Genomic DNA, 27775 nt, shown 5'->3' on the forward strand with positions numbered 1-27775 from the left:
GTGGCCCAATGAGAGATGGGTGTCGCTGTCTGTAGCAGCCATTTCATAGTGGTTGGCCCTTATCAGAAGAAGCAGTCACCTAGATTCGCATTGACCCAATGTACCTTATGGTGTTAAACAATGAGGAATCCATGAAATTTCCATCTGGCAGTAGCTTATCCTATGCTCTCTTGGACACTCTCCAGCATAGCATGCTTTGAAAATGCTCTCTCTGGGTATCCATCTTCCCGTTTCTTCTAGAAATGCTCCCTATGTGTAGTTATCTCACATAAAAGCAACTTGAATTATTCAGCCCTCAGCGTAGGTCAGCCTCAATCCCTTGGATGTCCATCGGGGACTGTCACAGACTTGTCCACAGTCTGCTCAGAGACTATCACTTGATGGACTTCAAGGAGGAAGAGGAGGTCTGAAGATTTCCCCTTCCCCCCCTTTCCCCCGTGTATCCTTTGGCAATTCAATAAAGCTTCGGGCCTGTGAACTCTTTTTTTCCCTCCCCTACCCCATCTCCTCCACCCCCCCCCCATCACACCCGTTGCCCATTTCAATGCTATCTGACAGTATATGACTTTTTGTGACATGTTTTTGAAGTAATGCTTTCAGGGTAATGCGGCGTCATGCATGATGTGATGTTTCGGGGTATTATTACTCTGCACAACACATCAGGCATCATACCGCAGGATGAATGTAATTTATTTGTATGCTTGGAAATGTATTGTTATGTAGTGTATTTATGCTCTGCGTCGCAGTACAGAGTGGAATGTACCCTGTTGAAGTATTAGTTTTTTTGTATATTTTCTTGCAAAATAAAGTATACATTTTCAATCAAAAAAACAGTTCATTGTAGTAAACTCTGTCTTCTTTACAGCTGAACTTTAAAATACTCACCGGTACTGTGCTTGATTGACAGGTCACCTTCTCAGGGACTGCACACAGCTTTTGAAACAAAACACAGGGGTGCACCTCCAGGACTTAACCTTGTTTCCAGAAGAGCACACTGATTAGGCTTAATCTGCCTCATGTCTTGCTGGCTGGCAGGGCATGACTCAAAAACCTGCCAAACAGGGGAGTTTCTAAGCCTTCTTGAAGTAGAAACAGAACTTCTGTTTTTTTATTTTTTTTTATGGAAAATTAAACAAAAGCACCTCCCTTCTCTCATGATGATGCTCTCCCTTAGCTTATTTCCATTATGACTTTATGTCCAATGTAAAGCTAATGGATTCTCCCAATCACGAATTTACATTTATTGCCATACCGAAGAAGAACTCTCCCAAATGTGCCAACCTCATACATGTAGATAGGATATGTCAATCCTTATACCTTTTTTGCCAGTAAGCCATGCAAATGTATGCCTTTCTGTAGAAGAACAGCCTCAGTAATGAATAAGTAATTAACATAAGAATTGACATATCCTATCCTTTTAAAGTTTATGGGTATTATCTTAGTGACCGGGTTTTTCAGCATACATTATTCTTTTATGACTTTTCTTTTAAAGAATTTTAAAGACCCCATATCCTTAACAATAGGGTGAAAACACAATTTAGAGAGCTAATTGTATCGGTAACAACTGACACTTGGCTGCAAGAACTATTTGCTGTGAATTCCAGTATATAGATTTGATAGAGAGTTATAAGAGAAAAAAAATATTTATGATCTTATCTCTGCTACCAGTTGCTCATGATGTCACTCTTGGCTTCTTTTTCTCATTTGTTCACCCTGATTTTCTCTTGCAGGAAACTCTAGACTGTAGTGAAATGCAGGAAGATGTCAAAAAACATGTGCTATAACTTTTCACGCCCAAACCATACTGAAAACATAGACACTATGTAATTGCTCAAGCCAGCTTTTGCACTAGGATATCAACAGCTCTCCGTCTGTCAGTAGCGCTCAACAAATTAGAAGTTAGCTGTTCTGTAGTTTTCAGTCATATGTCCTGTCAGCAGCTTTAGGTCAGCCATCTGGGGAGTACAAACTCTTGGCCCAAGCAGGGGTGATGTAACAGTCAAAGAGCACTGGTTGGATTATATTAAAAATATATATTTGTTCACAAACTGTGAATGATAGCACTTTATTACACAAGGAAAACTCTCATTCTACATGAATCCCATGAGTTTTAACACACTGAGCTCATCCATTGGCATGAAAAAAAGAAATCTTTATATCAGATCTACTTGACTATTGTATTTTTAGTGCTTATAAAATATTACAGATTGATTTAATACAAGGCCTTCTGCACAATCTTATTTATATATGCATTGCATAGAGATAATCAATTTTGAGTGGATTAAACTGCAAGACAAAACTTTTAAATGAATGCTTTATTGTATCATAATGTTCATCTTTTGTCTATAATTTAAAAAAAAAAGTTGTTTGATGAATAAAGCTAATGTATTTTTAGTGATGTAAATTTTGTCTGTCTATTAAAGATTTGTTGGCACAGTTTAATGTGGTAAACCAATCTGTAAAGCAATGTTCCTTTAGCATATAATTTCAGATTAACAGCAGCACAGCACGTCCACACAAATGCTTATATACCCTCTGTTTTTCTAACTCTGCATGAACCTAAAAGGACATCAGATGCACATCCTGATCACTCTTGCAATAACTGGATTATACTATAGACATCATCAGAGTACTGGGTTTAGAAAAATAAATATCTGCCTAATGATTGTTTGTACCTCCACTAGGATAGCAGCTACCTTGAATCCACACAGCAGCGTGAAATGGATGAAAACGTGGGCTTAGGAAAGGGAGCCACTGTAGAATGCTATATTATTCACAGTTGAATTGTCTTTTACTACTCGAAGGATAAAGTTATCTTAGTCTAAGGTCCACATTAAGCAGATGCTAATGCTTTGTAGATATTGGTAATTTACCTTAATATTGGTTAGTGAAGCAATTCATCACAATTTTTTTAAAATCCACAAATCATACCAATATTTCATTTGTAGAGGTTTACCAATTATGTCTGAAACTCTTGTCATGTGATAGATTGTTTGGTGGACAGTACAGTAAATTCAGAGAACATTAGCAGTGTAGCTATTCCGATGCAGTGGGTAGACAATAATGCATAGACATGTTAAAGGATTTCAGGCAATTATTAAGGATCCAAATTGTCAGGTCAGGTTCCTTTTAATTGTATATTGATTACCTTAGTCAGTAGTGTGTTAGCATGAAATCATAGGTGGCTTACATAAAGCTAGCCACTAGTTACTTTTTTATGGCTTTTTAGCCATGACTGATATATGACTAAACGAGAGGCTTATCACGTATTACCAATACTATGAGAGAGATTGTTCATTATGTGCTTGCTAGAAGAATGCTTTGGAGGACTTATAAAAACAGAAGATTAAATATTGAGAAGTAATTCAAATCAAACATGGTATAATTATTTTTATATGACAAAGTGTGAAATTGCAGTAAAGTGGAAGTGAGCATCAAACATTTAAAACTACTTGTTTGTGAATTTTTAGAACTAAAGCTTTTCCAATCTTTTCCATTTTACCACACTTTGAATGGTAAGTTTTGTTAGCAATCTGGTAAAATATGCATCCAGTCATTCACTGGTAGAATCTTTGAGTATTTCATGAAATCATAAAAATGGTAAAGATGTATTGCATGACCATACTTTAAATATGTGCCTTTTTGGAAGGCCCTATATGACTACAAAGCCAAAGTCTACATTAAAAACATGTAAATAATTGAATATAAGTATTTGCAAAAGCTCCCAATCTCATGTTTTTACACAATGACATTCAGCACTAAAGATTCATTTTAAACCTAGGTTTCCTACTGCTAATATTCATGATAGTTTCCCCCCAGTCAATGGTTGTTAAGGACACTGGAGGGTACAGGCAATACTGGGTACTTATCAATCAGTGACAGCAACAGCCCGAGAAATCCTTTTACTGCTGTAATGTGATGACTTTAATGAACATTTCATCTTATCTTGATGATGGCGTGCTGATGATATTTGCTTTGGCCCATCATTTACAACATGCTCTTTATGAAAAAAATGGAAAAAAAAGCGTGAGGTCCCCTTAAAAATCTATACCTATTCCTTGTTATTAAAGAGGGCTTCCAGATTCCAATAAGCCCATTACCTGACAACCCATACAACCATCAGGCAGGAGGTTGTGGGGAAGAGGCCCTTGTCCTTATCAACATGAGGACAAGATGCTTTGCCAGATGGGTCTCCCCATATTGAGGAACGTGACCTGGTATGGTTTAGGAGGGAAGGGCACATGCTCACCCCCCCCCCCCCTTTTCCTGGCCTGCCAGGCTACATGCTCAGATAAGGGTGAGGTTTGTGTTTTTGAGGGGACCTAACTTTTTTAATGATTTTTGCATGGGGATCTCTCCTTAAATTCCATAGAATTGGGTCCCACTTAAAATTTATACCAGACCTAAAGGGCCTGGTAGGAATTAGGTGGTCCTCGTGCCATTTTTTCTTTTGAAGGTGTGGGGTACCCCATTAACATCTATATCAGACTCTTATATAGGGTAAGTATTTGATGTAGATTAAGGTTTGGTTCACATACAGTATATGTGAATTGGATGCATTTTGAACTGCATCTGATTCACAATCAAGTGAACCAGACTTGTTTGCAATTGAGCCAGTTCACACATGTCCAGGGCGGCAGTGGACCATTTTTGAAAAGAGTCATGTGTGATTTTAGGTCCTGTTCAGGTGCGAATTCAAATGAAAATTTGCATCTAAACTGCACCAGACTCCAGACTGCAAACCACAGCCAGACGTGTGAACCTAGCCTAAAGGAATCCCAGCTGCTTTGTTTACAACCAAAAACAAAGCATCTGGGAGCTGTAATTTGCCAGCAACATAAACACACTTTTGTGACAGTTTTGCTGTAGTATGTTGTATACATTGCATGGATGTGCCACTTCACAGTCAAGTTCAGGGCATCCTCCAGACATGTTATGAAATGGAGTTGCTGCTTCTCGCCAAAGAGAATTTTAAAACTTTTTTTTGCTTTGGTATATGTTCTCTAAGGCAATGTCTGGCCCCTCCTATTCTTTTTTTAGGCTAAAAAGTAATGGCAATTACTTTCTTTTTTTCCACAAATATACTTTATTTATTTATTTCAGGTACTTATATAGCGCCGTCAATTTACGCAGCGCTTTACATATACATTGTACATTCACATCAGTCCCTACCCTCAAGGAGCTTACAATCTAAGGTCCCTAACTCACATTCATATACTAGGGCCAATTTAGACAGAAGTCAATTAACCTACCAGCATGTCTTTGGAGTATAGGAGGAAACCGGAGTACCCAGAGGAAACCTACGCAGGCACAGGGAGAACATGCAAACTCCAGGCAGGTAGTGTCGGGGTTGGGGTTGGGATTCGAACCAGCGACCCTTCTTACTGCTAGGTGAAAGTGCTATCCACTACACCTACTTTATTGAAGGTATTTAACAAGCACATAACTGCATCAAAATCTACAACCCCAGATACACATAAACAGATTCATACAGGGGATGATTTCTGGTCCCTACCGCTAGTAGAGAAATAGTACCAATAACATATATATATATACACATATATATATATATATATATATATATATATATATATCACCCATAACAAGGTGCAGTGTCTGGAATGAAGCTCCTGGAAACCAGAGATAATGTAAGAATACCTAAGGGGATAGCTAACCGAGAAAGGTTATCGACAGTGGGCTACTGAGCCACACCAAGGAAGGGGCTCCCCAGGAGTGAGATATGTCTATTGCAGCATCAAATCAAAACAAAAAAAGGAGGTGGGAGGGGAAACAGGAAGACTTTCTGGCTTCCAACAAGGCAGGGAGATCCGCTGGCAGCCAAAGAGTCAAGGGAAAGGAGAGACCAGAAAGGGGAGGACACACTATTGAGTCTCTCCAGCATGGACTCTCTCAGTCTGGACCCATTAAATGACAGAGGCCCAGGAGGGCCAGGGTCTGGTGTAACTGTACAAGCAGAGAAAGTATTTCTCAATGGTTTGGAGCCAGCAAGCCCAGGTATGCATACATTTAGAGGAGGAGTTATGCACAATGCTAATACATTCTTCCATCTCAGCAATTTTAAGTAGGCAGGCAAACCATTCCGACATGGTCGGTCTGTGGGTCGAGACCCAGTGTACTGGGATGCAGAGTTTAGCGGCATTTACCATATGCATCACCAAAAATTTGAAATTTTTGTAGAAGGAGAAGAATGATGTAGAAGGATATTATACAAAAGGACGCTGGTATGAAATGGGTACCGGTTGTGTCTCAGTCCCGATTAGTACATACATGGCAACTATCTATAGCCCATGGGATTTTTATCGAGTCACAACACCAAGGTAAAATCTAAGAAAATGTATTACATGTAATAAAGTTTATTCGATTTTACCCTGGTGTTGTGACTTGATAAAAGTGCCATGGGCTATAGATAGCTGTGGTGAATGATGTAGAAGGAATTCTGCCAGGGTGAATTACTTTCTAACATTTGCCCCAAATTACCTTCAATGAGGGTCACATTTTGGCATCCAAATTTTAGACATGTTTGCCAAACCTGCTTGAACCCAGGTAGTATACTCTGCTTATTACTAGTTAAGAGTAATATGGCTATGTCCAGCATATATGCACACATAACATGTTTATCCTTTCTACTGTATTTACTTGTTATTTAATTATTGCTTATACCATTTACATATCAGTTGTTTCAATTTCTGGTAGGAGTTTCTGCCATATTTCAGGTTGTCAGTAAAAAATGTGTTCTGACAGGAAATGTTCAGTTTTTTCAGTAAAACAAAATCTTGGGGGGTTAACAACCCTGCTTGCAGATCACTTAAGACAGGAGAACTTGGGTATGTAGGACTTGCATAAACTCCCCACATGATTCTCTTGGCACATGAGGTGCAACATGACTTTATAGCTCTAAGCTTATGTTTTGAATTGTTTTCCAGTCTTTGTTAACCATTTCCCATCCAGTGATCAGCTTTACTGTAAAAGTGATCAGGTGGCTCTACAGCACCACACGTGAAGTATAGGCGTGAACATCAGAGTGAGAGCAATAATTCTAGCAATAGAGTTTATGTTTAACTCTAAAATCTTGAAGTATTTGGTAGCTATTTACTCAGTTCAAAATCTTCTAAATTTTACCAAAAATGTGATATTATATTGTGTTTATGTGCATTAAAATGAATTTAAGTGTATTTTTCCTGAAAAATTGCATTTTATAAATGGCTGTGCAATTATTGTGTGAAATAAAAAATTGCACCAATGCCTATTTTATTCTCCAAGGCCTCTGCTTTCAGAAACAAATACATGTTTTGGAGTTCTGAGTAATTTTCCAGCTAAAAAATGCTAATTTTAAAATTGACTTATGCGCCTAACAAATCACAAAGGGACTAAGGATGGGTATCACCTTATTTATAGTCCTCCTGGTAGTAGAAAGACCTTTGTATATGCCTGGAGAACTACAATGGTAGCCTTTAAAAAAAGAAACCCTTTTTTATTTCTAATTATAACAACACAAAAATTAAAAGATAAGTTAAGAAAAGCAAGAAGCTTGCTTCAGGAATCATAGAAACCTATTACTGATTCCCACACTAACAACAACTTACAATAAAGAGTGAGCCAAGCAGAATGGTGCTGATCACATTCTCTACAGCAAACTACTGTTGGCTACCACAGAGCTTAGTGATGCTCCACGAGTCCCCAGCACTTTTCTCAAAGAATTATTTCCTGAATGGAAATAAAAATAATCTGAATTTGAAACACAGTGCAAAAGAGTGGTTAAATCATAAGAAAAGAGAAAATGGGAGGGGGATCTCATGAGAGAGCCCTAAATTATTGGACAACAGTGGTCCGGTACCTCATCCTGAGAAAATCATTACACAAAAAACCCTAACTACTAAGTTAAAGAACTATAACTGTACCAAGGGAATAAGAAAGTATCCAAAATATTTATTGTACAAAGTAAAATTATTTAGAAAGACAGGAAAATTTTACACATGTACTGAAAACAGAACATCCACAAAGGTTCTTTTTAGGGATGAAAAACTTTTGCTGCGACTTCTTCTGATGCAGATTGCGTTTTAAATGACAATTTTGCCTTTAGAAATGTCATTTTGCTGTGGTACTGTTCTAAACACGGGAAAAATGCACCACTTTACAGGCATACTACAGACACCCCCCCAGGCACGATATTTAAAGGAATATTTCATTTTTATTGTTTCACTTTAAGCATTAAAAAAAAAATTTTGCTTTGATACATGTCCCCTGGGGCAGGACCCGGGTCCCCAAACACTTTTTATGGCAATAACTTGCATATAAGCCTTTAAAATTAGCACTTTTGTATATTCATGTGCATGTCCCATAGACTTTAATGGTGTTCGTGTGTTCTGCCGAATTTTTTTGCCTGTTCGCATGTTCTGCTGCAAACCGAACAGGAGGGTGTTCAGCTCATCCCTATTCATTACCACATACCTTAAAATCTATACGAAAACATATGAAAGATCTAAAGTCATGTACGGTCTACAAACAGCTAACCGCTGCCACTTCCCAGTTGCATGGGATAGTCAACACACAGGTTTATAGGAGGGCCAAACTCCAATATGGTTTATGCATGTGAGGGTCTGAAATGATACATTTTATGGGTAACCTAATAACTAGTATACTCCATAATCATAGTACTATGTATAGCTTAGGGTGGAGCCAAGGAATGCTTTTGTGTAAAGTCCCTCCTAGTTACAATCTGCACCCCTACTCCCCAATTTATTAACACACATGAAAACACTTAGGCTGCCAGCTGTAGCTGGCAGCAATGATGGACACACCCAGCATTCTTATAAGACTCCTATAACTACAATAGCACATAGGTCAGTCACTTACCCTCTGCTTATGACCAGTTATTAGGTTACCCATATAATGTATAATTTCAGACCCTCACATGCATAAACCATATTGGAGTTTGGCCCTCCTATAAACCTGTGTGTTGACTATCCCATGCGACCGGGAAGTGGCAGCTGTTAGCTGTATGAAGACCGTACATGACTTTTGATTTTTTATATGTTTTCATATGGATTCTAAGGTATGTGGTAATGGAATATTGAGCCACTATAGTGAGTGATAAATGTGACTATTATTGATATATGTATTATCTATTCTAGTGTATGACTGCATGATACTTTCCTGAGGAAGCGGGCCTGTGAAACCCAATCTACATCGGAAGAAGTTGCAGCAAAGGTTTTTCATCCCCCACTGCAGTGGGGCTGGTGCTTATTTACCCTAAAAAGAATCTTCATGGATGTTCTGTTTTCAGTACATGTGTACAATTTTTTTGTCTTTATAAATGATTTTACTTTGTACAATAAATATTTTTTGATACTTTATTATTCCCCTGGTACCATTATAGTCCTTTAACATAGTGGTTAGGTTTTTTTGGTTATATAATAAGGTGAATTCAAGGCTTTAAGGAAACACTAAATTAGATTAAAAAAAGTCATAGGACCAGAGCTCAGGATATGTGGGGTAGAACCAAGGGTCACAGAAACCAAGCAATAGTCACAGATAACTAACTAAAAATCTGAACTGATCAGTTTCAATAATGTAGCATAAATAAATAGATAAATAAACACACAGGAAGGACTGTCCATAGAAATACAACTAATCAAATGAGTTGGATTGATATGTTATTAGGCATGTTCAAAGCATGGGACATGATTATGTGTGCAAGCACATGCATATAGGTGGGTTTACCTTCATGTTTATAGTGCTGCACAGAGCATAAATGCATTCCTATATGCATGCACAAATAGTAAGGAGGCTAAGGGGTCATGCAGTAGGTGTGCACAGCCTATTGCATTAGGGTGTGCACGCAAAGCTCAAACACATATGTGTGTGCATGTGTATATATACTGACAATGTCAGTAGAGCAGCAGACAGTGTCATTAGGGCAGAAACTGGTGTCAGTAGGCTAGTGAATTGTGTCAGTAGTTTTTATTTTTATTATTTTATTTTTTACCATTTTATTTTTTATATATATATATATTTTTACATTTTTTTTAGGAGCTTTGTTAGGGGGCCTTGGTGAAATATCAGGAGTCTAAACAGGGGGAATCTGCGCCACACAGGGTGATTAGGGTGTGCCCAGGCACACCTGGCACACCCTGTGCGCACACCTATGTAAGGGGTTGATATACTAAATGCAAATAGACTGTGAACTTTGCAATGTGCAGTTGCACTCTGAAAGTGCAGTTGCTCCAGAGTTTAAAAATCAGGTAAAGCATCACTTTGAAAGAAGTACCCAATCAGGTGCAATGAAAATAAAAAAATGCATTTTGCTTTCACATGATTGGACAATGGAAGTCAGCAGAGCTTTTGCTCATTTACTAAGCTCTGGAGCAAGTGCTCTTGCAGAGTGCAATTGCACTTTGCAAAGTGCACAGTGTATTTGCCTTAAATCAACCTAAGCCTAGTAAATTAACCCATATGAGCAGCATAGAATAACAACAGAAACATTTCAAAATGCTAATAAGCTAAAATATTAAAGAGTTATCCAAAGGAAAGTTATTATTGTGAAAACATACTTCCTTGGTAGGGAAGATCAAAATCAGTTTTATATTGTAATCCGTTTTGTACAGTTCTGGTAGTGGTAATTGTTGCATGCATGATTTAATAGGGGATGTTATAAGCATAAGGTATATAGAATACTATTTTTTATTAAATGGAAGTCTATAGTGTAAAAACACTGAGCTGAAGATAATAATGTTTGCTTCTTGTTGCACATATAACTGTGTAAAATTGTTCATTATAGGCATAGGACAACAAGAAAAATTTGACTGTCAAGAATAGCAGCTGCCAACTGGACTGTTTACTGCAAACAGACAAGGTCCGCAAATAATGCCTTTGAAGCAAATGATGGCTGATATCCAAAAATGTAGTAGCACTTATTTTAATACATACCAATCTAAATCAATTTTCATGCTTGTCTCAGAAAAACTGCTGTAAATCCAACAAATGAAGATGAACGAGGTAGTTTTGTTTATTTGAAACTGATGTAAGCAGCAACAACATCTAAAACAGTAAGCTAAAACAACCTTTAAACCAGCTAACATTTGATTTAAATTACAGAATGAATGCAGTATTCACAAAACGATTGACACACAACTCTGCTTCTGACTCCGGCTTTCACTTACTATACGTCATACTAACTTTACTCTGAGTTCTCTAAACTTTCTGACAAGCACTAAAGTCCTGATAAAGGGGGGATTTTTTCACCCCTGAAATGTGTTGGCTGCCTTTTGTCTTTTTTTTTTTTCCACATCAGCTACACTTTAGAGAGATTTAACTCAGCTGAGTCATTAGCATGTGTCGTTTTCGCATCATTCATATCTCTCGTTTTCGCATCATTGTGGCATACAAAATTTTATTATTACTTTTCCAGTTTTCTTTATTGATAGGAAGAGACCAATTAAGAGCTATAGAAAAAATATTAAGCACCCCCACTAGTGTGAAAGGTAGTATATCTAAATTTTATAGAGTACTAAGGGAGGAAGCGAGTAAAGGATACCCTACTTTTCTAGAGAAGAGGATACCTAAAAGATGAGGAACATAGAAGTAAGATCTTAAGAATGGTATATTTAATGGCAAGAGACTCCCGGACGTATGAAATGGCCTACAAGGTGATAACGAGGTGGCACAGGACGCCCCAGCGGGTTCACGAGTATGACGCTGAGACCCCCCCAACCTGCTGGAGGGGGTGTGTGGCGACCGGATCTTCTGCGCATATTTGGTGGGAATGCCCCAAAATACAGGTGTATTGGGAGGAAATTCTGGGAGAAATCCGGCAAATAACGGGTGAGCAGGTTAATAAGAACCCATGGATGTGTTTGTTCCATGACACGGAGAAAAAGACACCCACTATGGCAAGTCGGTAGTCTCACACCTCCTAAATGCGGTGAAAGCATTAATTCCGTGCTGTTGGAAGGGGTTGGAAGCCCCAAGGTTAAGGGAGTGGATAATAAGGGTGGAATGGGTAAGAGGAATGGAAGAATCAATCCATCTGACAGAGGGCCTACGGGAAAAATACTACAGGACCTGGGCAAAATGGCTTGAGTTCAGGAACACGGAGAGATACATGATAATTATGGATTCCTTAGGGCTGGAGGGGGAGAGAGAGAGGGGGACGGGAGGAGGGTGGGAGGGGTTGGGTTCCTTTTGTGTGTTTCTTTTTTTTTTTTTCTTTTTGGGGGGGTCAGGGGGAGAAAATAAATATATTTTTACACTTCAGGTACATAAAAAAGAAAAAAGTTAAAAATTCTTTTGAAAGTCAAGGCTGCCTTTTGTCTTTTCCTCATGTTGATTAGGGATTTAACAAAATCCGTTTGGACTCCAAGAATGTCTGTTTGCTCTTCTGGTTCAAATACACATAGGCTTCTCAATTTGGGTGACACCTCTCTCTGGGGGAGTTTGTAGAGAGCCATCAAACTCAAGCTTTATTAAGGACTCTTAAGGACTTATCTTATTAGTTGCGTATTTGATGCCTTGTTTCCTTGGGACTTCCCTACCATTATTGGACAGTTAGCTGGATTTGCTTCCCAGGCTGTTCACTTAACAAAGTGATTTTCCACTTAGAAAAAATAAATAATAATAAATAAAAATAATAAATAATGCTGACCTCATTCTTTTAATTATGTGCAAGCAAACATTTTAATTTTCCTTGCGCATAATAGTGAATTATTTTTGTTTTTTTCTTTTTTACTTAGCGTCACTTCATTCACTAAACTTTGGGAAAAATTTATTTTGCAAAGTGAATTTACTTTATTTCTTTAGTAGACCAACCCCTACTATGTGCAATAGAGCATTGTAAAGCACCAGAAATAACAGAGTCATGAGGCAGTGTGGCTAGCAGACATCCATGAACCACTCTGTATAACAACCACGAGGCATTGTGAGTATATATCAGAGAGGATGTGGGGATTTGTACCCTCTAGTGTGCTACTAGTGGTAGTGTAGGTAACATATATTTTGGCTCATGGCTAAGCCTGAGCCATGGAATCTGGGTCAGGGTTCGTTAGAGTTCAGAACTGGATGACTCATCCAGGCAGCTCTCTGATGCCTCCCCCTGAAGCTAGAATGTTGGAGAATGCTCCACAAATTAGTGGGCAGAAGCTAAGAGGGCTTTCCTGCATATTTAGGGGCCCTAAGCCGACCCCCATCAGTTGGGCCTGACAGGGAACTAAGAGAGCCCTTAAACGGAGATGAGCCATGCCAGAAGATGAGTCGGTGGATGATGGAGATGCAGGGCTCAGGGATACTGTCGGTGGACCTCCAGGGACCCCTGCCAGGGAGGGGCTCTACCTTGGGCCGGGGCTCAGGTGGATGGCCTGGAAGGATACTACAACAGAAGAAGCTGGAGGAGGCTTTCCTGAGAGGCAGCAGGACAAGAATGGTCAGAGTGAGTGCAGGAACAGATTGAAAGGGAAGAGACTGACACTTGCAGCAGGTCTCTCTTGAAGACAGCAGTGTGCTAAGTCTTCATCAAACCTTGCCTTGGGAAATCTCCAGTGTGTCAGTTGGGTGGACTGGTGCAGAGGGTCAGTTGGGTAGACTGGGAAAAAGAAGCAGCCAGGTGGGCTGGTGAAGAGGCAGCCAGGTGGGCTAGCATTTCCTGCAAGAAGTAGAGCTGTGACCAGTGTCTACAGGGGAGTTGGAGGTGTTCCAGGATGCTGCTTTTCTAAGGTAACCAACCTAAAAATAAAAAAAATATTATTATTCCCCATCACCACAATGACGCTAGGCTATCAGCGCCCAACCACTCATGGGGAATGTAAATGATGAAGTTAAGAAATAAAAAAATAATCCATAAAATGAACAAAGACAATTAATACAAACCAAAATTGTGGGGCTTTATGAGCGGGTAGCCCTTATAGCTAGACAAAGGGAACTGACGACCTAGGGGTGCTGCTGTCAAAATGGATGTGGGACTCCATCTGTAAAACAAAGAGAGGGGAAGGGAAGGAGACAGTGTGACCACCCTGGTGTAGTAAGTTCCAAGAAGGTTTCATTACAAAGAAAAGTTAAAAATGAATACTCCAAAAAGTATAAAAAACACACATGTGTATATGGGAGTCCACGGGAGAGTGTAAGCCTGTGGTGGAGGCACAGTCCTAAAAGGGTGCAGCTGGATGGATTGATGATGAGCTGCTACAGGCACAAAGTCTGGATCTCTGTGCCACTGGCTGTTAATGGGGAAATGGCTCTGACAGCCCAGTAAGCATGCGGCTTCCTCATTCCCAGTCTCAATGGTTGATGGATGGTAATTTCCACCTGGAGTCCAGGGACACAGGATGCGTTTCGAGGGATCTTCTTCTTCCTGAGCCCTTTTGTCTGTAGCAGCTCATCATCAATCCATCCAGCTGCACCCTTGTGTAAGAGAGGTATGAGGCACTGTGTGTTAAGTAGGGTTATGAGGCACTGAGTGTAAAAAAGGAGGCATGGGGAAATGCATTGTAATAGTGATGTATAAGGCCCCGCATATAATAAATGTGTTAAAAGTGTGAATCACTGCATGTAGTAGAGAGAAATGATGCACTGCAGATAAAACAAAGGCAGAAGACACTGCAGGTGTTGGAGGCATCACATGTAATAGAGAGCTATGAGGTACTGCTATGAGGTTTACTAAAGTCAAATACAGACTGTACAATAGAATTTTCTCTTAGTGAATGAGGTGAAACTCCGGTGACTCCATAATCCAATCATGTACAAGCAAAAATACAGGTTTTTTTTGTTTTTTTTTTTCCTTGCACTTAATTGGGTATTATTTGCATGGATTTTCACATTTACAAAGCCAACGGACAAATTCCCATGCAAAGTGAATAGCCTCTTTACCTACTGTAAATCAACCTCATTTTTTACATTTTCCTTGCACAATAATTGGGTATTCTTTAATTAGGTTTCTACAGTATACATATTGTGGAAAATTACTTTTGGCCAGATGTCACCTCAAACCAGGGACAACTACAGCAGAGGACTAGTTATTTTTATATTCTGGAATAGTATTTGCCTTCAGAGGTGCGGAAACTGTTAACTCCCTCTGGCAACTCAATTAAGTCACTGCCATTCTCCATGGTCTGCTTTTGTCAAGTGAGACCCACACTTTTACCACAGTTGTGGAATGTGACGTTAATCTGATTTTCCTTCTGTACTGGGAGGATATCAGATTTGTGACAGCAAATTCAGCAGCTCATCATCACTGTGCTGAAAGGTTCATAGAACTACCCTGTCAGTAACTCCACTTGATCTTATTTCTTGTCATCTGTGTGTTTTAGATGCTTTTCTTGGTTGTGTGCATAATTATCTTCTTATTAAGACTAACAAGTGCTAAGACACCCCATATATCCTCTGACAGAATCAATGAGATTAAAGGACCTGGAGCTTCAGCTCCAGCAGGACTTCTGCTAATCTAGCTCTATACTGATACCCACCAGTTTTACAGATGTCTGTTTTTTTAACTAAGGAGGGACTTACATACATAGATAGATATTTATATATATATATATATAGATATATATATATATATATATATATAGATATATATATATATATATATATATAGATATATATATATATATATATATATGTATATATCTATATATGTATATATCTATATATATATATATAGATATATATATTGAAAAGTTCTGGGTGAAGTGCAACATGGTATATCTATATAGAAGTGCCAAGCAATCAGGCCATCCCACCAAAAGTCCAAGAGAGGGATTGCTGCACTTAAAATTTATTAGAAAAATTTAAATCATTTAACAAAATAGCGATAGTGTTCCATGACAATTTCGGGCTGTATAGATCGTGCCCTTCTTCTGAAGCGAACACATCTAAAATTAAATCTCTAGACTTTTATATTTCCTGGACCTCCCCATGTCAGTCTACTATGGGTCAGCTCCGCCCCCTCTGACCCCTCCAGGACCACATCTTTTCTAGCCCATAAAAGGGCGGCTGTCTGCCCACACCAGTGTTCTTTTCGCTCCGGACGCCTTTTAAAGTTTATTTTTACGTATTTATTCAATTTTTTTTCCCATCCATCCATTCTGTCAGGTTCAGCCTCTCCCGGTTCAGAAGACCCCCCCCCCATATAGGCTGTAAATCTCCTGAGAAGGTGGGTTCCCATGGTGCTGGGATTGTATGGTACAGTATAAATGACTGTGTATTTCTGGCAAAGGTCACTGGCAGTATAAATGACTGTATATACCTTCGTTATCCAGGTGCTGGCACACTCTCCTTCCATGTTTTTGTGTGTTCAGGCAGTGGTTTGGCTCGCTGGGACTTGTAGCTCACCGCTTCCACATGTACGCCTTTCAGGAAGCTCAGAGTTGAGCGGGTGAGGTCAGAGGCAGCTTCCTCTTGGGTTGCGTAGCATCAAAATGCTGACTGCTGATTGCAGCAGGCTCTGTCCATCTAAGCCTCCAGCTGGTCAATCTGCTACTCTGCTCTGCTCTGGTAAGCCTCCTTCCAGGTCTCTCATTACTTTCTGCTGTGTTACTTGTCTGTCAGAGTATTTTTATTATCCTGTACCTTCTATGACTGTGGAATTTTGCCTGCCTGCCTAGCTGCCTTAGCACTGAAGATTTGGATGGAAAAGTTAATTTAATTGTATTTATTTATTTTATTTATTTTTGTTTAAAAAAAAAATTGCTTATTTATTTTTTTAAAAGAGAGCACATCCTCTGTGTTTTACAGAGAGAAGGGCCCACTGTGAGATAAACTCCCACAAAGAGGTTCCAAATCAGCATTCCAGCCTCAAAAGAGTAAAGAAGGGACTAGACATGACAAATCGCAGAGTCGCATGCAGCTGATAGACGCCTGTTGTCACAGCATTCCAGATCTCCCTCGCTCTTACCTCACTTTAGTCGCTCGGACCCAAGCCAAGAAAGATCAAGACATCAGACGGCTCAGGACAATGCTGCAAAAGCACACCAGGTTAAATCCTACATTAAGCACGCAGTCAAGAAAGGGTTAAAGAGTGTTTCAAGGAATCCTGCTCATCCTGCTGTATCTACACCATCTGCAGATTCAGATCATGTGTTTTCAGTGTGTTCTAACTCTGAAGTCGATAGCAATTCGGATCCATGTGAGGCTGAGATGGTCTCAGAATCGCATACGTTTGATTTTTTTGCACTGGTTCCCCCCTTGGTGGAGGCTGTTAAGGATGCGATGAAGTGACAGGAAGAATCGTTGCCTCCAAAGAAACAGCAAAGATACTACCCGTATTTAAAGAAATCGTTACCTTCCTTCCCATTTCATTTCTGAAATTAAAGAAGTAATTGACAATGAGTGGGGAGGGCCTGAGAAGTGCATAATGGAGTATCGAAGCTGTACCCCTAAGGACACTGCGCCTAAGGTGGATGCTTCATTACGTGTATTCGCCCGCCACATTACGCTTCCGCTGGAGGATTCGGTCTCTTTTAGGGATCCTGTGGATCGCAAAATAAACGCAGACCTAAAAAGGTTGTACAGTTTGACTGTAGAAGCCTGCAGACCGGCGTTAGCACTCACTCCTGTGGCAGTAGCACTTGGGCTGGGTTCGCATCTGTGCTTTTTTGGTGCGTTTTGCGTTTTGCGGATTTGCACTACTGTCCATTTATCATGGTTCCCTATGGAACACGTTCTGTGGTGCTATTCTGCGGAATGCCGGGAGCGCATGGGTGTGAATCCAGCTTTAGAGTGTGGATAACGGAGCTGGTGGATGGATGTTTGGATGAAAGTCTGGGAAGTGGCAGTTCTTCTCCTTTGCAGTTTTTAAGACTGCTGTAGAGTTGTGGCTGAAGTGGCTGTTGACCAGGTCAAGATGACAGCAAAGATAATGGCTCATTCTGTCACAGCCCGCAGAGCCTTATGGTTGAAGACTGTGCTTCTCAGCACAGTCTGTGTTCGGTTCCATTTGACGGGAAGCTACTCTTCGGGAAGACTTATGCCCCGTACACACGGTCGGATTTTCCGATGGAAAACGTCCGATCGGAGCGTGTTGTTGGAAATTCCGACCGTGTGTGGGCTCCATCGGACATTTTCCATCCGATTTTCTAACACACAAAGTTGGAGAGCAGAAGATAAGATTTTCCGACAACAAAATCCGATCGCGTCAATTCCGACCGTGTGTGGCCTGTTCCGACGCACAAAGTGCCACGCATGCTCAGAAGAAATTCCAAGACGGAACAGCTCGTTCTGGTAAACTTAGCGTTCGCAATGGATACAGCACTTTCGTCACGCTGCAATGTTCAAAATGGTTTAATACAGCGCACTCTCTTCTTCTTTATAATGTGACAAGAATTAAGTATTTTTGCTGCTCATATTCACACACACTTCTCACAAACTTATTTCATTACTATTTATCGTGATTCCCTCAATATATTTTGATTTCTCACATCTGACAACATATTTTTGTATATTTTTTATATATTTTTTGGCTTTAATGTAGATTCTTTTTTTGTGTTTGTATTTTATTTTTATTTTTTTTGCGATTTTGATTTGTACTCCCGAAAATGTTTGTGTGTGTTTTTTGTGACAAGTTCCCACAAAACCATTGATATGTTATTCTATTTAATCTGTAGGAGATTGTTTGGTGTTGTTGTCCCTTGTTAATTTCACATTTTATGTTAGAAATGTACCTGAATCCTCACCAACAAACTGTCCTTTTTGGATGAAAACATAGACAGGAGAGTATAATTTACCTAAAAAATTTTATTAAGGGGTCACAACTAAACAAAGAGGGAGGCAACGCTGGAGAAACTGCAGAAGTGGGCGAAGCCTTGGACCCCCAGGGCACACATCAATAATTTGAAAGCCAAATTGGTGGCCTGAGGAGTCCTTATCTAAGGGAGGGCAGTCTGGTCCAGAAGTCCCAGAGATCCAGAAAGCAGCAGATGACATCTGTGTCCCCAGGCTGTGGTCATACAAGAGACTGCATCTTCTGTCAGACCAGACTGAACCCAGGGTCATCACTCTCTGGTCTTCTTTCCACACCTCCTTCCACGCGGTGGCTGTGGTGGAGTTGTGGCAGCAGGAGGAGGATGGTCCAACTCAACCACGTCGGTCTTGGGTGTTAGTTCCCCACTCACCCCCTTACGTAGGACTTTATAAAGCAGGTCCTCACAGAGCCTGCGTTGACCCTCCTGCATGCCCTGCAATTTGGTGGCAGCCATGCAGGCAAAGGCCTCTTCAGGAGTGGGTAAGGCTCTGAGGGACGCAGAAGCCTCCTGGATCAGCCTGAACGCTGAATCCTGCACGGGACTCGGAGTGGCCTTCCTGGCTTGTTTATATGGCAGGCGGAGGGGAGGGACCTGAGACTCAGTCAGGCTGCGACTGGTCCCAGGCTTCTCTTGGCTGACACTTATCCCCGCCTCCTCCTGGCTGCCACTAACCCCCGCCTCCTCCTGACTGCCACATTCCACAACCTCCTCCTGGCTGAGGTCTTCCTGTGTATGAAAAAGGGACATAGTTTTAGTATTTTTTCAATCAATCACACACAATTTTCACCTCCTGACTGCTGCAAATTGAATGTTAACAAATATAACAGACTATCCTTCAGAGCCCAGCATTTTTCATTCTTGTCCCAATTTTGGGTGCCCACTACTGTCTATTGATATGTAAAACACTTTTTTTAATCAGCAATTAGTGATCAATAATAACATCTAGTAAACATCATTTATTTATTGACCAGAAATCTGTAGAAGAATGCTATACCTGACTCCAGCTGGGCTCCTCCACTTCTTCCTGGCTGGAAGGCCCAGGTTGGACATCAGAAGCCTCAGCTGGGGTGGAAGGAAGAGTGGAAGGAAGAGTGGAGAGGGATTCCCTGACTTCAGTGTGGTCTGACAGAAATCGCAGTCTCTCATAGTACCACAGTCTGGGGACATAAACGTCATCTGCTGCAGCTCCGGATCTCTGGGAATCTGTGACCTTCTTGCGCTCCCTAAGATAAGTGCTCCTCAGGCCACCAATTTTGGCTTTTAAATAAGGGATGGTTGCTGTGGGGACCACCGGCTTCACCAACTCCAGCAGTTTCTCCAGCGCTGCCTGCCTCTTCTGTTTGTGATTATAGTGGGGGTGTCTCACTTGCCACAGACAGGGCAGCTCCCTGTACTTGTCTATGAACAGGGGCAGGAAATTGTGGTCGTTGAACCCATCCATTTTCTCTGCAAGACACAACAAAAGACAAACCCTAATGTCAGGCAAAACTCCCCTAATCTTGTTACAATATAGGCTTCCATTTCGAAGCAGTATAGGCGCAAGTTTAGATCTTACCTTCGTTATCATGATCGGCGTCTCCGATGCTCCTTCCTCCGCTCACAGATCGTACGTAATACGCACGTGTGTTACGCTTTATACACACTGCGCATGCGTATAACTCCGCCCGCCCCTGACGTTCTTTCTAGTCTATTCCCTGTCCCTTTTTGTTCGGCGCAGTGGGGGAAGAGCACATGGCGGATAGACAGCAGGTGCGTGCTAATTGTAGCAACGAGGAGAAGGAGGAGGAGGAAAGGCCGGAGCCTGAAATGTCCCGATCCAGAAGGAGATTTAAGGACTCAAATATGTCCTTTGGGGAGATGTTGGAGATGGTGGACATCCTGAAGAAGGCTGACTATGATGGAAAGTATGGGCCTTACCCCAACCCCAATATCAGAAAGGCCAAGATCATGGCGAAAGTGGTCAGGAGTCTGCACCGGAATTTCAGGGTACGACGATCGAAAGATCAGCTCAGGAAGCGGTGGTCGGACCTGAAATTACGAGAACATGAGCAGTACATAAAGATCCGGAGAGTGCTGCAAAAAAGTAAGTAGTTGTGCTGTGTTCCTATTCTTTTTGTGTTTATTACGTTCTTGCTGCTCCATGTGCTTTTAGGAACTGTTGTACAGTTTAAAATGGCAACTTTCATGTTCATGGGCACATTATTCGTTCGGATCAAACATTTTTCGTTCCAACTATAAAATACCATTGTTTAGGCCATATGCATTTGGCCACCATTTTGATGCCCTATACTTGTCTTCAAAGAATTGGGTTGTGTAGATGGCTTTGTTACTAGAATGAAATGCAAACTAGATTCTGTGTAAGGAGAGGACACTGAGCAGCTGTTTTCACATCTGGACACTGGAGCACTATAGTGTGGGACAAAAGAACACCATTTTTATTAGGGGGGCCACACAGGTGCTCCAGTGTATACTATAGGGGGGTCTCCATCTGTGAAGCTTGTACAAAACAGGTAAAGTATTGCAGGTTGACAAAGGACACTAAAAAAGCTACATCTTGGAACTCTGCTAAAATAGACAATTGTACCTCACTTCCAAGCAATGTTTCCTATTTATAGTTCTGACATTAAATATCTGTGTGCTAAGTATACCATTTTTGTTTTACATAGGGGATAAAAGACTCGGAGGACACCCCTCATCTGAGGAGACCAGAGCCCCCCCCCCCTGGAGGAAGGGGAAATCCCCCCAACACAAGCTGAGCAGGAGGATGAAGATGTGGTGGAACTAGTCACCACAACAGGTGAGTGTCTGCAACCACAGGCTCAGATAAGAGATGGATGGCGGCATTTTTTTGAAACCAAATTTATTTTGGGGTTCCTCTCTTTTTAGGTGATCGTGATGTTGTGGATCCAGATCCTTTCACATCCGAAAGTGCCCAGATCCTGATCGGGGAGATCATGGGGTGTAATTTACAATTGGAAATCATCAAGCAAAACATCAATGATGTTATTCCAAAATATTGATGTTTTGGGGCGAGTTTAAAACCCCTCCAAATCACTTTCTTCTTTTGTGTGCTACAATGTGCTAAATGTTTTTGTGATTTTTCCCAAAGCCAAATTTGGAGGATGCACACAGTGTGTCAACATGTGCTATCTGCCATCACGGGAGATCAATGGACGCGTTTTGGGGGTGCAACCCCTTCCTCAATAATAAAGTAGCGGTGAGGAAGGGGTTTCTCCCCCAAAACACATCCCTTGATCCCCCATGATGGCAGCTAGCACATGTTGACATTGGGAAATTTGTGTGCATCTTCCAAATTTGGCTTTTCCAGGGGTGATTCCCCCCATCTGAACGCAATATCAAACACCAAATTTGACCAAATGTGACATTTGTAAGTTCAAGATTTGTGTCTTTTCTTGTTGGTTTTACACAGGCCTGTTTTCTATAAAATGGACATTTTGATTTTGGATAATGCCACCACAAAAATTGTTATACAACAAACATGTTGGTTTGTTTGAAAAACTTTGGTAAATGCACATGTGATTGTGCAGGTATTAAAAAGATTGTTAATCAAGAATGTGTGGATTATTGTCTCAACGCTACAACACTTTTGGGGTGATGTAATTGTTGTTTTATGAGAAAATGGGGGTTATTTCCTAAGGGCAAATCCACTTTGCACTACAAGTGCAGTTTCAGTGCAGTTGCAAGTGCACTTGTAGTGAAATGTGTTTTTGCATTTAGTAAATAACAGCCAACAGTGCTTTGTATAAGGTTACACAATCACGCCATTTTCTGCACTCAAAACATTTCTGTCAGGGTCAGCTAAAACAAACACAAGCAGTAAATGTCCACAAAGAATTTTTTTTTTTTTTTAGTATAAAAAGGCTTCACAGTTTGTCTGGCATATTGATAGCCCCCCTACCCGCAAAGAACTCCAGGTAGCGTAACCGGACATCACGGGCACTCAGGGAGGGCAAGCCAGGACGGCCACTTTCAAGCGCCGTCAGTGTGGTTTGATGTATGATTCCGGCCTCAGGCCCAACTGAGCCAGCATAGTTGGCCGAATGTTTCCTTAAAAAGTTATGGAGAACACAGCACGCAAATATAATATGGTTCAGTTTATACTCCGCCATATGGATGGGTGTCATAAATAGGCGGAACCGGCTGGCCAGGATTCCAAATGTGTTCTCCACCACTCTTCGGGCTCTGGCCAGCCGGTAATTAAAAACCCTCTGTTCCGGGGTGAGGGTCCTCATTGGGAATGGCCGCATCAGGTGGTCCCCCAGCGCAAACGCTTCATCAGCAACAAACACAAATGGGAGTCCTTCAACATTGTCCTCTGGAGCTGGCAAGTCCAAGCTGCCATTCTGGAGACGCCTGTAGAACTCCGTCTGGGCGATGACTCCACCATCGGACATCCGGCCATTCTTCCCCACGTCCACATACAAGAAGTCGTAATTAGCCGACACCACCGCCAACATCACTATACTATTGAACCCCTTGTAATTATAATAGTACGACCCCGAGTTGGGTGGTGGGACGATGTGGACGTGTTTCCCATCAATTGCCCCTCCGCAGTTAGGAAAGTCCCACCGCTGGGCAAAGTGGGAGGCCACAGTCTGCCATTCCTGTGGCGTGGAAGGAAACTGTTGAGGAAAAAACAATAAACATTACTATTTTTTCACAGAAACATGGCAAGCAGATTAGACACAAACATTATGGGGCAACCTCCAGATAGCATTTAGTAAGGGGAATTTAATAAGGCCAAAGTATAAGGTACACCTATCATATTCCCCCTCCCCCCCTCTCATGGGCCATTTCTAACATTATAGGGGGTGTGTGGAAATCTTGGACAGGTAACCCTCTTCACTTCATTGAGAGATGAATGCCTAAATAATGGGTATTACTTGGAACAGCCCCTCCTTAGTTACACTATTGGCAGCCCACTGGACAGGTAAGAAGTGTCATAATACAAAGATATAAATACACACTGTACACATTTGAGGACATTTGGACATTCTGCTATTACCTGTCAAGATAATAATAGGATACAAAAACTTTAAACAGTACCATTTGAAAGTATACAGGTAGGCCCTTGCACTACATGCTTTGGGGAATTCATCCATAAATCTGACCAGTAAAGAGGTGGGTATAGTGTGTATGGGTTTGGCAAAGTCAGCAGATAGATGATTGAGGATAGATAGAGAATTGGGATCAGCTGACTTAGCAGTTGGGGGAGGGAGGGTTACTAAAAATTATTTGGGGACACCACAAAAAAAACCCTCTGCCACTCTGCCTGAATTTAAATCAAAAATAACATTTCCAAACATTTTAGGGGGTGTTTGGGGTAAAGCACTACTATGGAGCTGATAAAATACATTGTTAAGTGACTACATGAAGTGAATATAGGGCCAGGAGACACCATGCTGGGGAGGTTAGTGAAGGGCAAATATGTATGAAGGACCTAAAATAATAATTACATAAAAATCCAGCATGCATGAGAACAAAGGGGACATTCACAGCATATTACAATCATGGTAATTAGGGAATGAGGAAAGAAATACAATATATTATCAAACATTCAATACAATAAAATGTGATATAAAAGGATAAAAATCTTACCTTCATATACTCCTTCTGCAGGACCTGGATGATGGCAGAACAGGTCTCTGGGATAATGATCCCCAGAGCCTGGGGGGAGATGCCTGTCGAGAACTTCAAGTCCTGCAGGCTTCTCCCTGTCGCCAAATAACGCAGGGTAGCGACCAACCTTTGCTCCGGAGTGATGGCTTGCCTCATGCAGGTATCCTGCCTGCTGATATAGGGGGTCAGCGAAGCCAACAAACGGTGAAACACGGGGTCCGTCATCCTGAGAAAGTTCCTGAAATCATCAGGATTATTCTCACGGATCTCACGAAGCAAAGGCATATGAGAGAACTGGTCACGCTGAAGCAACCAATTCTTGGTCCATGAACTCCTCCCCACCCTGTTCATGGACTGGACTTGTGTCAAAGTCAGGACCCCAACACCAAGCCCCCGCACAGCACGAACTCTACGAGGAGTACGCATACGAAACATGGCTAGAAAACGGTCGGCTGCTCAGAACGAAGTAACAGAACGCACTGAAGAACAGCAAGGCCTGTGAAGAGCGACCTGAAAACCAGTAACGAACGAACAAGAATACAATGACTACCTAAAGTCACGCGGAACTTGCTGCACGCACTGAAGAGCAGATACAAACCCACAAGCACAAACTGAACGGCAGAAAACGATCTGAAAGCCACGAGTCTGAAAAAGCGCGAATCGTCTCTCACCAAACTTTTACTAACACGAGATTAGCAAAAGGAGCCCAAAGGGTGCCACGCTTGGTTCTGAACCGGCCTTTTCTAGTCTCGTCGTACGTGGTGTACGTGACCGGGTGGTTGGCGATCGGAAATTCCGACAACTTTGTGCGACCGTGTGTAGACAAAAAAAGTTTGAGCCAACATCCGTCAGAAAAAATCCTAGGATTTTGTTGTCGGAATGTCCGAACAAAGTCTGACCGTGTGTACGCCCTATTAGAATCAGCAATTTAGCAGGTTTCCCGCGGCAGATCTGGCCTAATCCCGCAGAAGAGAAAAAGACACAGCAGCCTTTTTGGTTTAACAAGGGATCCAAAGAAGGATTCAGAGAGGCCAGGGCTTACAGAGAGTTTTTCAGACAGTGGAGGGGAGCTGGTTCAACCTTCCAGAAACCTTCCAAGCCCAGGGCCAACAAAGCTCCTAAGGCTTTAAATAAGTGCTTCTGAAGCTGTCTTCGCTTAACCCTCTCAAGTAGGAACAAGACTAGCCCAATTCAGGGGGGGGTTTGGGCAGACAAATGACACAATGCCTGGATTGTAGCCGTCATTCGATCACATTATCGTCACGAGTTCAGAACAAGGCCCCCTCAGACCTTGTTCATAGAAACTGAACTTCCTACGGACTTGGAAAGGAGGCAATGTTTGCAAGGATATATAGGGGAGCTGTTGGCAGCAAGTGCCATCCTTCTGGTTCCAAGGCACGAATTGGGTCAAAGAGTATGTTCCCCTCTGTTTTTGGTCCGAGAGGCTTCAGGGGGTTTCAGACCAGTCCTGAATTCTTACATGAAGGTTCCGCCATTCAAAATGGAGTCATTGGAAACAATCGTTTCAGTTGTGAAGTCAGGAGACTGGATGGTTTCCATCGATCTGGCAGATGCGTATCTTCATGTCTCCATAGACACATCTCACCATGGCTTTCTCAGGCCTTCCGTGGAAGGCTCTCATTTTCATTTTTAATCTCTCCCATTCGGTCTCTGCACGACTCCGAGAATGTTTTTAAAGCTACTGTCTGCTGTTGTTGCGACTCTCAGGGTCAAGGGAGTGCAAATATTCCATTATCTAGACGAAATGTTACTTCTGGGTCCATCAAATTAGCTCCTTCTAGTTCATGTGAATTTCACCTGCAAAACACTAGCTCGTTTCGATTGGTTGATCAACTTTCGGAAGAGCCAGATGCCCCAGAAGACGACTTTTTTAGTTGAAACATGTTGGGTGGACCCCTCACAACTACCGCTATACGATTTACATGCCTGTTTGATCTGCATAAAATGTGAGTTTGTTTTTTATTGTTATTTTTAATAAATCCAAGTTAATACGTTATTACACTATGTGAGTGTTTTCATTCCTCACATGGTACACAAATCTTTCGCTTGGCTTGGTGGTGTGATTATTATTGAGGAAATCGTGCTGATTGCTTCCCCCCCTTCCCTCCGTTGGTGTGGTGATGACATCTAACCAGACAATACATCTAGACCAGTTGGTCACCAAGCCTTCTTGACCTGTTTTAGCATACGCTATTTCGGGCCACTACTTCTGGTAAGCCTCCATATCTTCTGGTGATGGTCCTGGCACCGTTTTCAAATTTCTGTGCACCTCTGGTCGTTTATGGTCCATTCATCTACCAGGCTACCGGGTCTAATTGATCTTCCTGCATATACAGGAAATACACCTGCATACCATTTATACACTGCTATCACGGACTTTTTCTTTTTGGTGTTATGGACTCTATATTTGATTTTGCCTTTGATGTTTAATTCATCTAAACACACATATGTATTATTCTTTCACTAGTCACTGTCATAAGTGCTCACATGAGATGTTTATGATTTGAAATAATTTATGTTTAGTTTTTTCATACTGTATTCACATAATAGCGCCACACTGTGCATTTTTTGGAAGAGCCAGATGCATCTGACCCAAATGTTGGTGTATTTAGGAGTACAATTCAACACGGATCGGGGTCATGTTTCTCTTCCTCAGAGCAAGGTCCAGGAGATCCAGTCTCAGACAAAGCAGTGATGGCCAGGCCTTCTATGACGCTGAAGGAATGCATGCAGTATCTGGGGGTTTATCAGCCACAGTTCCAGTAGTCCCGTGGGTCAGGTGGCGCAAAAGGAGGTTTCAATGCAACTTTCTTCTTCACTGGGATCGTCTGCCAATTCCGATAATCTGGTCCCTGGTTTAGTGGTCAGTAGCTCACAATTTTTCCCGCGGAGTTCCGTTGAAGGCCTCAGAACCAATAGTGGTGTCGACCAATGCCAGTCTGGCAGGCTGCGGGGCACACTGCCTTGGACATCAGGTTCAAGGCCAATGGAACCTTTGTGGGGTGAAGAGTTCAAATTTCCTGGAATTGGATAAGGAAGAATTGGAATTGGATATTGGTAAAGAGAGCATGTTTCAGAGAGGAAGGTGAGATAATTTGGAATTGAGGTCATCTGCAGTCTGTTGTTTGCTTTGTGCAAATCGCTGAAGTGCAAGAGCAGAAGTGCCACTTTAAAGAACCTCACTTCTTTGGAAGAACCCCTGTATGTGCAGCCCCCTGTATGTGTTCCCCCGTAAAGAAGGCCTTGTTTTTATACTGTGTGTTGGGTGTGGATAGAATCTGGCAATTAATCAATTAAGAGGGGATATTAGGAACACAGCTAGCAGAGCATAACTTTCACACCACAATCAAACTGCAAGGGGACTAAAA

Source organism: Aquarana catesbeiana, linkage group LG01 (assembly GCF_042186555.1).
Source record: "Aquarana catesbeiana isolate 2022-GZ linkage group LG01, ASM4218655v1, whole genome shotgun sequence".
NCBI lineage: Eukaryota > Metazoa > Chordata > Amphibia > Anura > Ranidae > Aquarana > Aquarana catesbeiana.